The sequence below is a fragment of the Lissotriton vulgaris genome, chromosome 6, assembly GCF_964263255.1.
Source record: "Lissotriton vulgaris chromosome 6, aLisVul1.2, whole genome shotgun sequence".
In the NCBI taxonomy this organism is placed as follows: domain Eukaryota; kingdom Metazoa; phylum Chordata; class Amphibia; order Caudata; family Salamandridae; genus Lissotriton; species Lissotriton vulgaris.
In genome coordinates this window covers 786223248-786238790 of record NC_141694.1, presented here as the reverse complement: position 1 = coordinate 786238790, position 15543 = coordinate 786223248, and positions in this window count along the sequence as shown.

The window sequence follows — 15543 nt, the reverse complement described above, 5'->3', positions numbered from 1 at the left end:
TCCTTGCATGCCCTGGATTGAGTGGAAAGCTTATTTTCTAAATTATATTGAAACCCTGGATGCAAATGGTAAAATAAAAACCCCCAGAAAAGAAAGGTATTTTTCTACATTGCTTGGGACCTGAAGGTTTAAAAGCCTTCAATCAATTACCTGCTTCACAAGCCAGTGGAGATGCAAATGTTTTTGAAAAAGCATTATTTGACTTTGATAAATTTTGTTCTCCAAAGGTGTGCATAGGAATTTCCAGGTATACATTCTTTCAAAGGAAACAGTTAAGTGAAGAATCTGTTGACAATTTTGTTTCCTCCCTTAAAACTCTAGCCTTAGACTGCAAGTTTGGAAATTTACAAGAAGATTTAATTAGAGATCAGGTTGTCATGCATTCATGTAATGAAACTATACAAGAAAGGTTGTGGATTAATGGTGATGAGAATTTAGATTTTGTTGTTGCCATTGTAAGAAAAGCTGAACTTTCGTGTAGGAGTGCACAACAAGTTAAAGGGAAAGATGTCTCTGTAAGTAAGGACATTGTCTCAAAAGTCAATTCTAAATATGACGATAAGCGTAAGGATTCTTTTAAAAAGAAACCAAATTTCAGTTCAAAAAATAATTCGGAAGAGTTTAAGACCAATTTAAAATGTTATAGGTGTAATAGTAAATCACATCTGGCTAATAGCAAAACATGTCTAGACTTGAGTGCCGCTTTTGACACTGTCTCCCACTCCATCTTGCTGTCCACCTTGAAATCGGTGGGTATTGATGGTTCCGCCCTGGCCTGGATTGCTAGCTTTCTCTCTAACCGCACTTTTCAAGTCTTTTCTTCTTCGTCTGTTTCCTCTGTCTTTTCCTCCCCCCACGGTGTGCCCCAAGGATCTATTCTTAGCCCTCTCTTTTTTAATCTCTATGTGAGACCTCTTGCCTTCCTGGCAGAGCAAGCAGGCCTCACGATCTACTCTTACGCAGACGATACACAAATCGTCTACTCGCTTTCCACCAACAAACACCTTCCCACGTCTTCCTTGCAATCTGGGTTGGAACGAATTGCCAACTGGATGCACAGTCATAAATTAAAGCTTAATGGAGATAAAACAGAGCTACTTCTATTCGGCCCGCACACTTCGCTCTGGGGCCCTCAACATTGGCCTCTCCAGATGGGCCCTTCTCCTACCCCTTCAACCTCAGTTCGCAACCTCGGGGTTCTTTTTGACAACCAGCTGTCATTTAAGCAACACGTTGTAAAAGTCTCTGCCACCTGTATTACCATCATTAGGTGGCTGAGAAAAATCACGTGGATGCTTCCAGCTGATACCCTGAGGACAGTAGTCCAGGCTCTTGTCACCTCACGCCTGGACTACGGGAACATTCTGCTTCTGGGTGCTTGTAAGGAGGTATTACAGAAACTCCAGGTGGTCCAGAACATGGCAGTCCGCCTTCTCTGCAATTTGCCTGCCAGGTCATCGGCCTCTATCCATCTACGTAAGCTGCATTGGTTGCGCATTGAGAGCAGAGTAAAATTTAAAGCTCTCTGCATAATGCACCATATTAAAATGGGTAAGGCCCCAAGATACCTTTCCTCTTTAGTCCAGCATTACGTTCCCTCCCGTACGCTGAGATCTTCCACACAAGACAAGTTTCTGATCCCCCGGGTCAACAGAGTCAAAATGGGCGGCCGCTCGTTTGCTCTGCTGGCACCTTCCTTATGGAATTCTATGCCCCAATCCTTACGAACTGAAATTTGTTACTGTACATTCCGTAAAGGAATCAAGACATGGCTTTTTAATACTTAATTGGTGTACGGATCCCCTCTAAACCTATCTCATTTTCTGTTTTTCTTTAGCGCCGGGAAACCTCCGGGTAGCTGCGCGCTCAAAAATGCAATTATAATAATAATAATAATAATGTCCCGGTTTAAAACAAAAATGTTCGAATTGTGGACTATCTGGTCATTTCACCTCTGCTTGCAGAAAAAGTAAGTCCAACCAGAAAGTCAAGTGTATTGAACAAAGTGATAACAGTGAAGATGATACCTTCTCTAGTGACTCCAACAACTGTTCTTTTGTTCTAAATGTCAAAGAATCTACAGTCTTAAATGTCAATGATGATGTAATTAAGAAAAAGCCATTGTGTGACATGGTTATTGGAGGGGTTAAAATTAACATGTATGCTGACTCTGGTTCACCATATTCTATTATATGTGAATCCGTGTGGAAGAAGTTGTTTGTAGATAGATTGGGAAGTTTTTTAGAAAAGAGTGACATCAATCCTGAAGGATATTCAGGAGGAAGAATAGATATTTTAGGTTTTAGAAAATTAGTCTTCAGGTTCAAAAATAGAGAATGCATTGCTAAACTTTATATTTCTAAGAAAGGTCCTTCAGTTCTTAGCTGGTTCGATCTTGGCAAACTTGGTATTATTTTGAATCCAAATAGTCCTAATCCAGTGATGTTAGTGGATGAGCATAATGGTATTTCAGCTCTGTTGTTAGAAAAATTTCCAAATGTTTTTTCTAAAAATATTGGGAGGTTAACCAGTTTCAAACATGAAATTCGTTTGAAAGAAAATGCGTGTCCAAAGGTGCACAAAGCTAGAAATATTCCTTTTGCAGTTCGAGAGGAGGTCCAAAAGGAATTAGATGCTTTAGTAAAAGAAGGCATAATAGAAAGGATTGAATCTTCTGAATGGGTTTCTCCCATAGTGGCTGCCAGATGGGCCAATGGCAAGGTCAGACTTTGCATTGACCTTCGCCATCTTAACAATAATATTGTAGTGGATCAGTTTCCTCTTCCTCGCATTGCTGAATTGTTATCTTCTGCTGGTGGTTCCAAATTTTTCTCTACCATAGACTTATCTGCTGCCTACCATCAGATAGAGCTTAGTGAAAAGAGCAAGGATTTAACAGCTTTCATCACCCCATTTGGGTGTTTTAGATTTAACAGGATGCCTTTTGGGTTGGCGTCGGCTGCTGCCATCTTTCAGAGGGTGATGCAAGATATTTTAAAGAACTGCAAGAATGCTGTCTGTTTTCAGGATGACATCTTAGTTTTCAATGACAACAGGGAAAATCATATTTCTGCTTTGGAAGATGTTTTAGGTGCATTGAACGTACATGGTCTTACCATTAAGTATGAAAAATGCAAATTTGGTGTTCATTCTGTTAACTATTTGGGCCATGAACTGTGTGAGGAAGGAATTAAGCCTAAGTCTGATTTATTAGAGGCTATCAAGTCTGCACCGCATCCTAAGTCCAAGGATGATGTAAGGTCATTTTTGGGGTTAGTTGAGTTCTATGCTAGATATGTACCTGATTTTTCTTGTAGGACATTCAATATAAGACAACTAATTAAGAACAGGGTTACCTTTGAGTGGACGGATGAGTGTGAGAAAGAATTTTGTGATGTCAAAAATGCTATTTGCTCCGCCAATGCTCTTGCTGACTGATGTATTAGGATGTGTCACTAGGAGATGCTTCTTTTACCTACGAATAAACTACATCTTTTCAACTATACTTTTTGTGATAGTGACTCAACAATAAGGTAAACATTTTAAACCTTTCCTTTTACTCTTATCTTCCTTTTCATTATCTTTCTTATCCTTCCCGCTCTCTGACATGGTTATCTCTTCCTTGACTCCCTTTTCTTCATCATCTTTTTGTGTCTTATTCTCTTTACTTTTCTTAATTGTTTCTAAATCTTCTGAAGTGGATTCTGTACCCACATTTTTATCCAATAACATATGTTCCGCCATTCTCATTTTCTTGCAACCTGATTTACCAGCATCCCAATTCTTCCACCCTTGACTCTCACGTGTTGGATACATCTGAGAAGTCTGCCATTTGAGTTCCCCTGCTTGATATCTTTTACCGCCTTTATGTCTGTTCAACAACTTCCCCATTGCCTCTTTTTTCTGTAAAACATGACTTTTTGAAAAATAATGAGACACCCTCCGCTCGTCCATACCACAATCCCCTTCTTCATGTTCATCTAATATCTCCATTTCTTCCACGTCTTCAAGCTCTTCTGCATAATCTAATGCACCCTCCCAATGCACCTCCATTCTTCCCGCACTCACACACGGGCACTTCCCATCTACCACACCACCATCAAAACATTTCCAAACAATTATTTGTTAAGGCTGTGATGTATTATTTTCCCTTGCTGTCAGGGTGGTTGTTGGAAAATCATTCTTCTCTTCGTGCCAGTGACACCAGGACGCCTTTGACCCGGCCGGCAAATTTTTACTGCATCTTGTTTTACATGCAGAATTTTCCCTACGTTGTTCCGCAAGTCGCCAAAACTTGCAGACGCTGCATTTCTGCTTTCTCCTTTATTTACTACTAGCTGTACCTGGCCATGCGTTGTTGTGGCTCAGTCTGGTTAAATGGAAGAGAAAGAAAAGATTAAGCGCACGTTTCTAATATGTTTAATTTCACAATGCGTGTGGGTATACAATATGTTTTTGTCCATCCTAATATATGTAGACTATTGTCTATATGCATCTCTTGTATTTGTTGCGCAGCAACTAAATCAATAGGGTTTGTTTGGCCTTTCGATTAAAAACACGCGCGCATTGGACACGCGTGTATTCCAATCCAACGTTGTGCATATATAAACACGCGCTAATGTTGTAAAGTGAACCAACTCCTCCCCCCTCCCTCCACCCACTTCCCCGTCTGCCATCCTGACACCAACTGTCCATCCTAATATATGTAGACTATTGTCTCTATACATCCTTTCTTAATGTTGCCAAGTGTGCCAACTCCTCTCCCCTCCCTCCACCCACTTCCCGGTCTGACGCGCTAATGTTGCAAAGTGAACCAACTCCTCCCTCCACCCACTTCCCGGTCTGCAATCCTGAAACCAATTGTCCATTCTAATCTATTTAGACTATTGTCTCCATGCGTCCTTTCTTAACACCTTAGCTGCGTGTAAACATCCCTCCCCAGTGCTGCGCTGTCCATTGGAACCAGTGCTGAATGGACGTCCAATGGTCGTGCGCAGCACTGGGGAGGTAGCGCTGCTGACGACCGTTGGCCGTCAGCAGCACTTAAGGGGTTAATGTTGCAAAGTGAACCAACTCTTCCCCCCTCCCTCCACCCACTTCTTGGTCTGCCATCCTGACACCAACTGTCCATCCTAATATATGTAGACTATTGTCTATATGCGTCCCTTGTATTTTTTGCGCAGCAACCAAATCGATAGGCTCTGTTCAGGTTGCAAAGTGAACCAACTCCTCCCACCTCCCTCCATCCACTTCCCGGTCTGCCATCCTGACACCAACTGTCCATCCTAATATATGTAGTCTATTGTCTATGAGCGTCACTTGTATTTGTTGCGCAGCAACCAAATCGATAGGGTCTGTTCGGCCTTTCGATTAAAAACACACGCGTATTGGACACGCAAGTATTCAAAACCAAGGTTGTGTATATATAACCATGCGCTAATGTCGCAAAGTGAACCCACTCCTCCCCCCTCCCTCCACCCACTTCCCGGTCTGCCATCCTGACACCAACTGTCCATCCTAATATATGTAGACTATTGTCTCTATGCCTCCTTTCTTAATGTTGCCAAGTGAACCAACTCCTCCCCCCGCCTTCCACCCACTTCCTGGTCTGCCATCCTGACGCCAACTGCCCATCCTAATATATGTAGACTATTGTCTCTATACGTCAATTGTAGTTGTTGTGCAGGAACCCAATCGTTTGGGTCTGTTCGTCCTTTAGATTAAAAACACGCGCGTATTTGGCACGAGCGTATTTGAATCCAACTTTGTGTATATATAAACACGCGCTTATTCGAATTCAACGTTGTGTTAAAATTTCAAATCAATTTGGTGAAGAACTTTCGTAGATTCAAGATTTTTATCAAACGCACATTGACATTTTTATGTGTCTCTTAGTGCTTTCGATTAAAAACATGTGCGTATTCACCACGCGAGTATTCGAATGTAACGTTGTGTATATAAAAACATGCGCGTATTCGAATGCAACATTGTGTCAACATTTTAAAGCAATCGGTGAAGAACTTTCGTAGATTTAATATATTTTTTTTCAAACGCACATTGAAATTTCTATGTCTGTTTGTGCTTTTGAGTAAAAACACGCGCGTATTCGACACGCGCATATTCGAATCCAACTTTGTGTATACAAATCCACTCGCATATTCTAATTCAACGTTGTGTCAACATTTCAAAGCAATCGGTGAAGAACTTTTTGAGTTTTGAGATTTTGAACAAACAAACAGTTACATTTTTATTTGTATAGATTTCTTGTTTTAATTCTGCCTCACCAGGCGGGAACCCAAATCCATTTCCCAACTTGTGTTATCTTTATATTCCTTTTTTGCTAACTGAGTCTTTCTTGACTATTTCTTTATGATTAACTACACCTGTATCATCCTGAGTAACTAATGTATTTTGTTCATTAGTTCTTTTTATTTGTTCTGAATCTCTTTCTCCCCCTCTCATTACTGCTTTCAAACCCAGGTGACTGTAACATATCTACAATGTTTTCACCATGTATACCACATATTAATGGTGTTAACGATCTCTCCATCACCGGTAGTGAAGTAACATTTACAATATTTTTACATGTAGTTTTAAATATTGGTATATTTAGCTTAGCATAGCCACCCTGCGGTGTAGCAACTCTGCTGCCTTCCACAGTAACTAACAACTGACTGTCTTTCCCTAAGGGGCGATGATGAAAAATGTGTCCTCCTAACGCTTCCCCTTTAACTAGGAAAGCCTCCTGAGCCTGCCTCTCACTTACCGGGTGTTTGGCTCTGAGAGTGCGTGTATCCGCATGTCCTCTGCCTCGCTTCACAGATGAGGCCAGCCGGAGTGTCGACGAGGTAAGCCCAGCTTCTCCTGACGCATTGTCTAATTCTGTGCTTTACCCCAGACCATGTGTTTTAAACATTTTAGGGGAAATCTCCGCTAGTGAGCAGGCCAATACGGCTGCTTCTACACCACAAGCAGCTACCCGCTTCTTTCGCTCCATACGCCCTAAGTTTAAGTGTTTGTCGGGCTGGCTATCTCTCAGCCCCGAGGCCTGTGAGGTCATCAGCTCGGCAAAGACCTAACATCAAGGCCCAGTCCCCACCCCCTGATGGCATGGAGGTAAAGTTATCCCCGTTTTTTTTTTATACCAACCCGGTATTGCTAAGCTTCCATGCCAATCAGGGAGTGGAGAGCATTGTCACCACACAATTTCCCAACTCATTACATGGCGTAGGCTGGGTCCCCACCACCCTGTGACGAGTTAGAAACAGATGTGACAGCCGGAAAGCCAAGAAATTGCGTCTACACAGACTCGACTTACAGTGAGGCTCAACATCCTGGAAGACATTTTAGTACACTGTGTTTGTGTCTGTGTTGAGCCAGCCACATGATATACTGCACTGTTGGCTGCCAGTCCTAATGACTGCTTGCGCACAGCACTGCATGTTAGGACTTATGGACATCATGTGTTTTGTGTTCTCAAGCCCAGGTAAGAATAAAATAAAATGGACAGCTGGCTGAGCCTGGCCAAGTTCATTTAATAGTTGTAATTGGGCCCTCATTTAGTCCACATGAACCAACGCCAGGATACATCTTGATCTTGGTAAGGCCTGTACAGGGGAGGTGGGGACATTCCCCAGGCCTGCCGGGAGCATCAGCATATTGCTTTAGGAGGACTATGAATGTATGGTAGTTAGTAGGTATAGCGTGAGGCACGGCACCATGCTGGTCAAGGCAGGGCCGCACTTAACAAACAGGTAACACATTTAAAACGTGTCTAAGAATAACCCTTGCCATGGTTACTTAGCCTTACGTACAGGGAGAGACAATATGATTTGTTTGCCTATAAAGTGGGAAGAAAGGGTTCACTGTCAACAGCTCTTTTAGTGCTGTCTTCCATCTGCATAGGAAGAATTATTGGTAAAGCTGTGTTGTCAGCATTGTGTTGCAACATGCTCTTTGCCAGTATTGCAATTGTGTGCTTCTGCTGTAATGGAGGCCAGTCATGATGACATTGCAGCATTCAGCTTTTTCTATGTGTATCTCTAGCCAGTGCTGCTGGTAAATTAGCTCTAAGGCCCCCTCCACTCTTGCTGCTGCCCTCTGGTGCCCCTTCTGAATCTCATTGCTTCACCTTCCTAATCCTGGCTGTACCGGTGAGTATCATTTCAGTCTGTGCAGCTAAATGAATAGCAGGCTGCACTGCAGGTGCACTTTTACTGAGACAATAAAAGTGCATCTTCAAGAGTGCTAACAACATAACTTACGGTTGCTTCAGAAATTATTTACTTTCAGTCATTTTTAGACTTGTTTATAATCTTGTGTGTCATTTACAATAGAAGAACATGGCATATACACACACTTTGCATATTTCTTCGCAGAGGAGTGTTTAATGTATTCCTCGCTTTTACATAGTATTCAGGTTCTTAGGATGTAGCATCAAGCCTTTTAAATGCCATATTTGTCTATAATGTATCTTAAAGGGACCACGTCATTCCTAAAGCTGTACAGTGGGTAATGAGGGGCACAGGGTGGTGGTTCTGTCTTCTGAGATAGGTTTGCAAGTATGGGGTTGGATGCACCTTGAAGCGCATCAGGTCACCCCATATAAGTTAAGTTAAGTTAAGTTAAGTTAAGTTAAGTTAAGTTTAAATTTGTATAGCGCACTAATCGCCCAGAGGGACTCAAGGCGCTTGAGGGAGGGGGGGAACTTTACTTATCGAATATCCAAGTTTTTAGTTGTTTTCTGAAGGATAGGTGGTTCTGTGTAAGTCTGAGGTGGGTGGGGAGAGAATTCCAGGTCTTGGCCGCTAAGTAGGAGAAGGATCTTCCTCCCATGGTGGATCTTTGGATGCGTGAAATTGCGGCGAGGGCTTGATTGGACGATCGTAGTGGGCGGGTGGGGATGTAAAAGGACAGGCGCGTGTTGAGGTATTCGGGTCCTAGGTCGTATAGGGCTTTGTGTGCGTGGGTGAGGAGACGGAACGTTATTCTCTTGTTGACTGGGAGCCAGTGGAGGTCTTTCAGGTGACCGGAAATGTGAGCTTGGCGGGGGATGTCTAGGATGAGTCTGGCTGAGGCGTTTTGGATGCGTTGAAGTTTTTTCTGTAGTTTGGCTGTGGTTCCGGCGTAAAGGGTGTTTCCGTAGTCCAGTCGGCTTGTGACCAGTGCATGGGTGACCATCTTTCTTGTTTCGGTGGGGATCCAACTGAAGATTTTTTTGAGCATACGTTGGATGTTGAAGCATGATGATGAGACGGCGTTGACTTGTCTGGTCATCGAGAGGGAGGAGTCCAGGATGAAGCCCAGGTTACGTGCGTGGTCCGTTGGTATGGGTGCGGTTCCCAGGGCCGGTGGCCACCATGAGTCGTCCCAGGCGGAGGGGGATGATCCTAAGATGAGGACTTCCGTTTTGTCCGAGTTCAGTTTTAAACGGCTGTTCTTCATCCACTCGGCTACTTCTTTCATCCCTTCGTGTAGGTTGGTTTTGGCGGTGTTTGGGTCTTTTTTGTGAGGGAGAGGATCAGCTGGGTGTCGTCTGCGTAGGAGATAATGTTGAGGTTGTGTTGGCGCGCGATGGATGCGAGGGGACTCATGTATACGTTGAAGAGGGTGGGACTGAGTGAAGATCCTTGTGGTATGCCGCAGATGACTTCGGTGGCCTCTGATCTAAAAGGGGGGAGGCGGACTCTCTGGGTTCTTCCGGCGAGGAACGAGATGATCCAGTCCAATGCTTTTCCTTGTATTCCTACGTCGCTGAGGCGTTGTATAAGGGTGCTATGACAGACTGTGTCGAAGGCTGCGGATAGGTCAAGTAGGATGAGGGCAGCTGTCTCTCCGCTGTCCAGTAGAGTTCGAATGTCATCTGTTGCTGCGAGGAGGGCGGTCTCGGTGCTGTGCTTGGCTCGGAAGCCGGACTGTGAAGGGTCGAGGGATTTGTTGGATTCGAGGAAAGCGGCGAGTTGACTGTTGACGGCTTTCTCAATGACTTTGGCAGGGAATGGGAGGAGCGAAATGGGGCGGTAGCTCTTAAGTTCAGTGGGGTTTGCTGTGGGTTTCTTCAAGAGGGCGCTGAGTTCGGCATGTTTCCAGCTTTCCGGGAAGGTAGCGGAGTTGAGGGAGCAGTTGATGACGTCTCGGAGATGGGGTGCGATAATGGAGTCTGCTTTGTTGAAAATGTGGTGGGGACATGGGTCGGTTGGTGATCCTGAGTGGATGGTGTTCATCAGGCGGATGGTGTCTTTAGCAGTGATTGGGTTCCAGGCGCAAAGGTTGTTGGAAGGGGGTTTTAGTTCAGAGGTGATATGTATGTCAGCGATTTTGTTGTGGAAGAACGAGGCTAGAGAGTCGCAGAGGTCTTGGGAGGGAGTGATGTCGTTGGTGCCGGCGGTGGGGTTGGTAAACTCTTTGACGATGTTGAATAGTTCCTTGCTGTTGTGGGCGTTGTTGTCGAGTCGATCCTTGAATGCTGATTTCTGTTGGGAATTAGTGTGGGTTTAGCTCCATGGGCTAGTCTTTTTTCTTCTTTCTTTGTTTGGAATGGTGTCCTTCCTTTGTTTCCCTATTTTCGGTAGCCCCGCCCCCTTTCCCTCCGTGAATTTAGGCGACCAGCACTAGAGCTCTGTGCTTGGTTTCTAACCTGGTTGGCATCTTGCTGGAGTCGGGATTTGTGTTCGCCAAGAGCCTACGTGGGAATCTGTATGTTTGGAGCGTTCTACTGGCGGAGCTACAAACGGATGCGTTCAGCTGCACGAGGCTTCGTGACAGCCGCCCGGATGGGTGCTGCTCCGGTTGTTTTTCAGAACGAGTGAAGCACGGCGGTAACGCACTTAAAAGCGTCCGTTTTTCCCCAACGAGTGAGTGCCTTGCAGCGGGATTTGTTGACAGTATCGGGACTTTGCATTTGGGTTTCCTGCTTCGTGGGAACTGATTTAGCCTTCCGGGTACGGTGTGCCCGAAGTTTAGTACAGTTTGTTCTCCCCGCTTTTTGTGGTTAGCGTGTTAGTCTGTGGCCACAGATTTAGATTGTGCTTATAACGCACTGTTCGTGTTTTTCCTGCAAGGGGTTTTTTCAGTCAGACGTATGACTTTTTCCCCCATTGCCTGCAAAAGGAATTTAAGTTACGCTGGTTTCTATTTGCCAAGTGAATTATTTGCTCTTCTCGGAAACCTTCTATTGGTTACACAGGTAAGGAGGGGACTGGGGTGTGTTGGATGTGGTTAATAGGTGGGAATAGGGAAGCAAAGGAAGAAGCTCTGGGTTATACATTGACATTCTTTTTCTGTTCTGTGTTTCTTGTCTTTTGTGGCTGCAGGTCAGGATTCCTTTACCCCAACTACTAGGAGGGTCTGCCGAGCTGTAACAAAGAGAGAGCCTTGGCTTTTCTTTTTCTTTGTTTTACTTATTTTCCTACCTTCTCCCTTTTCCCGGTTCGCGGTCACGCTGTACTACAGTGCGTGTGGCGGGCCGAGAGAGGGCAGATGAGTGGGGCCATCCTCGCTTCCGTGGTTGTGGGTTGAGTCGGCGAAAGGTCTAACAGAAAACCAAGCCCACGAAATTGCAACCACCCGAGCGAGTATGGATGAGGATGGGAATGAGGTGGATGAAAGGGCCCCTACTGTGCAGGAATTGATAGGGGCGGTTAACGCACTGCAGCTAAAGGTGCAGGAATTACAGCAGGAGAATCAAGGGCTACGTCAGGAAATGAGTGCAGGGAAGGTTAAGGCTCCGGTTTGGGGAATGGGTAAATCTCCCGTAGTCCAGCCTGCTACTTTCCAATTTGATAGGGGTGTGGGTACTAGTGGTTCTGGTAATCCCCCTTTGACTGTGAATGTGACTACACCCTCTCCGGTACCTTTGGCTGTTCCCGAAAGGTTTACTGGGGATTCCAGTAAATATAGCATCTTTATGAATCAGTGCCATTTGCACTTCATGTGTCGACCTGCGTCATTTCCTAATGACTCTACCAAGGTGGCGTTTGTTATATCCTATTTAGCCGGTACTGCGGCGTCTTGGGCCGTGCCCCTTGTCGAGAGTGATGACCCTGTTCTGAACAACTTTGCGGCTTTCAAAGAACAGATGCGTTGTCTCTTTGCTAAACACGCGTTTATGCAGGCAAGCGACGCTGAATTATTGAAACTTAAGCAGGGAAAACTAGATCTAATGACATATGTGTCCACCTTTAATCGGTTGGTTTCCGAAACCCATTGGCCCGCCGAAAAAAGGACGTCCTTATTTTATCAAGGATTGTCGGAGGACTTAAAGGACATTGTCTCACAGGTAGTGAATCCACCTGAAGGCTGTGTAGAATTCATTGATCTTGTTGTAAAGCTGAACCATAGGCTCACTGAGCGGAGAGGAGAGAAAAATCGATTCCAATTTTCTCGTGGGGTTCCATCTAGAGTAGAGGTAAAGAGTTCAGTAGAGAGTAGGACGATCCCTGAACCGATGGAGATAGGCGGTGTTCGAAGTCCCTTAACAACTGAGGAGAAAAACAGAAGGCGAACTCAGAATTTGTGTTTGTATTGTGGGCAGGGAGGCCATTATGCCAGGGATTGCACAGTTAAACCGTCTTCTTTGTCTTCTCGAAAGGTGGTGGCTTGTGTGCAACCCTCGGCAGAAGTGGAGATGATTGATCGACTGAATCCTTCCTACCAGGTTTCTGGTATAGTCAAACGAGTCCCTAAACATTTTATGATAACCGTCTGCTTAGTTATTACCAACAGCCACAGGACTCCGGTGTCTGCCTTGTTGGATTCAGGGGCCACTGGCAATTTTATGGACATCAAGTTGGCGGAACAATTGAAAGTGCCCTGGATTCTAAAGGAGCAACCCGAACCTGTGAGGGCGATAGACGGAACCGAATTATCTTCAGGGACCATCACTAGACAGACCGAACCCTTGTGTATGATTTGTGATAACGGCCACTCAGAATATATTGGGTTTGATTTGATTGATGCCCCTTCATTTGGTGTTGTATTGGGGGTTCCTTGGTTGCAATCCCACAATCCCCGCATCGATTGGTTTAGAAGAACGGTCACCCTGGATTCTGTTTTTTGCTTGCAAAGCTGTTATAAAGTTGCTACTGATTGGGTTACGCCTCTATCTTGTGCAGTTGGCGATGGCTTACGGTGTGACGTGCAGACAATCCCAGAAACATATTTGGAGTTTGAGGAGGTGTTTGACAAGGGGCGAGCGAGGGACTTGCCACCCCACCGCTCATTTGATTGTCGCATTGACTTAATACCTGGGGCGACGTTACCCTGTTGTCGTGTCTACGCCTTATCTGGGCCGGAAGAACTCCATTTAAAGGAGTATTTAGACGAGATGTTGGCTAAGGGGTTTATTCGCCCTTCCTCTTCGCCTGCCTCTTCGGCTATCTTCTTCATACCAAAACGGGAAGGTGGGTTACGAGCCTGTGTGGACTATAGGGCGCTTAATAAAGGGACTATTAAGAACAAGTACCCTCTCCCGTTGATCCCAGTGTTGCTCGACCAGCTGAGGCATGCGACCGTGTTCACCAAATTGGACCTCCGAGGGGCATACCATCTCATACGAGTCCGTGAAGGCGATGAATGGAAGACAGCCTTCCGGACTAAATTCGGCTTGTATGAGTATTGTGTGATGCCCTTCGGGTTGTGTAATGCCCCGGCGGCGTTTCAGTTTTTTATCAATGAGATCTTGAGGGAGTTTCTGGATGTAAGCGTGATTGTCTACATAGATGATATACTGATCTTCTCAAACTCCGAGGAAGAACATGTTATTCATGTTCGGCAGGTATTGCAGACGTTGAGAGACAATCAGTTGTTTGTCAGGCCTGAGAAATGTAAGTTTCATACCGACAGGGTCGAGTTTCTTGGTTTTGTGATCTCGGTCGAAGGTATCAAGATGGATCCTCGGAAGATCGAGGCAATCACATCGTGGCCAGTGCCAAAAAATGTGAAAGACGTCCAAGTGTTGTTAGGATTCGCTAACTTCTATAGAAGGTTTATCTCCCATTTTTCGGAGATAGTGGCCCCCATGACAGTATTGTTACGGAAGGGTGTTCCTTTTGTCTGGTCGTATGTGGCTCAGATGGCTCTGGATCAATTGATAGAAAAGTTTACTTCTGCCCCCGTTCTGGTCCATCCCGACCCTGCGTTGCCCTTTTTCGTTGAAGCCGATGCATCCTTGGGTGCTGTGGGGGGGGTTTTGTCACAAAGAGAGGCAGAGACCGGATTTATGCACCCCATAGCATTCTTCTCGAAAACCTTGTTGCCTGCCGAAAGAAATTACACGGTGGCAGAGCGAGAACTGCTGGCCATTAAATTGTCCTTTGAGGAGTGGAGACATCATCTGTGGGGGGCCCGGCATTCCATTACCATCTTTACAGATCACAAGAATCTTGAGTTCTTTCGATCTGCTCGGGCCCTTACCCCCAGACAGATGAGGTGGGTCTCATTCTTCAATGAGTACGATTTCATTATCACCTATCGGCCTGCAGCTCAGCAACTGAAATCGGATGCTCTATCTCGCATCCATGTGAAACCGAATGAGTGGGGAACCGATAAGGACTCAGGGTGTTTTATTCCTTCTGAGAAAATAGTAGGTAGTATCACACTGGATGATTTTGTGGCCTCGGTGAAAGATCAGTTGAGGGGTTTGGATTTAACACCTTGGTTGTCGATGCCTTCTTGTGCACAGAGGGATGGGTTGTTGTATCACGGATCGCAATTGTTCGTACCCCCCTCTCTACGTGACTCTGTGGTGGAATGGTGTCATTCATCTGCTTTGGTTGGGCATCCAGGAATGCACAAAACCAGGGAATTCTGTTTACGTTGGTTTTGGTGGGAGTCGTTGACCCAGGATGTGCAACAGTATGTCGCGTCTTGTCCGATTTGTGCTGTGAGTAAACCATCACATTCTTGCCCGTCTGGCCTGTTGAGACCATTACCTGTCCCACCTGCACCCTGGCATACGATAAGTATGGACTTTGTTACCGATCTGCCATTGAAATCAGGTTGCACGGTGATTCTGGTTGTGGTCGATTCCTTCACCAAGATGAGCCATTTCATCCCCTTGCCTAAATTACCCTCAGCCAAGGAAATGGCCTTGATATTTGTGTCATCTATCGTGCGGCTGCATGGCCTACCTTCCTCCATTGTGTCTGACAGGGGCTCCCAGTTTGTGTCCCGGTTTTGGACTGAGTTAGGGGAGGCCCTTCATATGAAACTCTGCCTTTCTTCAGCCTATCATCCCCAGTCCGATGGTCAGACAGAGAGGGTTAACCAAACCATGGAACAGTACTTGAGATGTTTGTTGACTTCCTTAACGTGTGATTGGGTGGTGGCTCTCCCTCTTGCGGAATTCGCGTACAACAACAGCTTTCATTCCGCACTGGGAATGTCCCCCTTTTACTGTTCCATGGGGTTTCATCCCCGGGCAATACCCATCCAACCTACAGGTCATGTGCCTGCTGTGGATACCTTAGGGATCGCCTTGAGCAGGATATGGGATTTGGCTAGGGAACATCTAATAAAGGCCAAGGATGACATGAAGCGACAGGC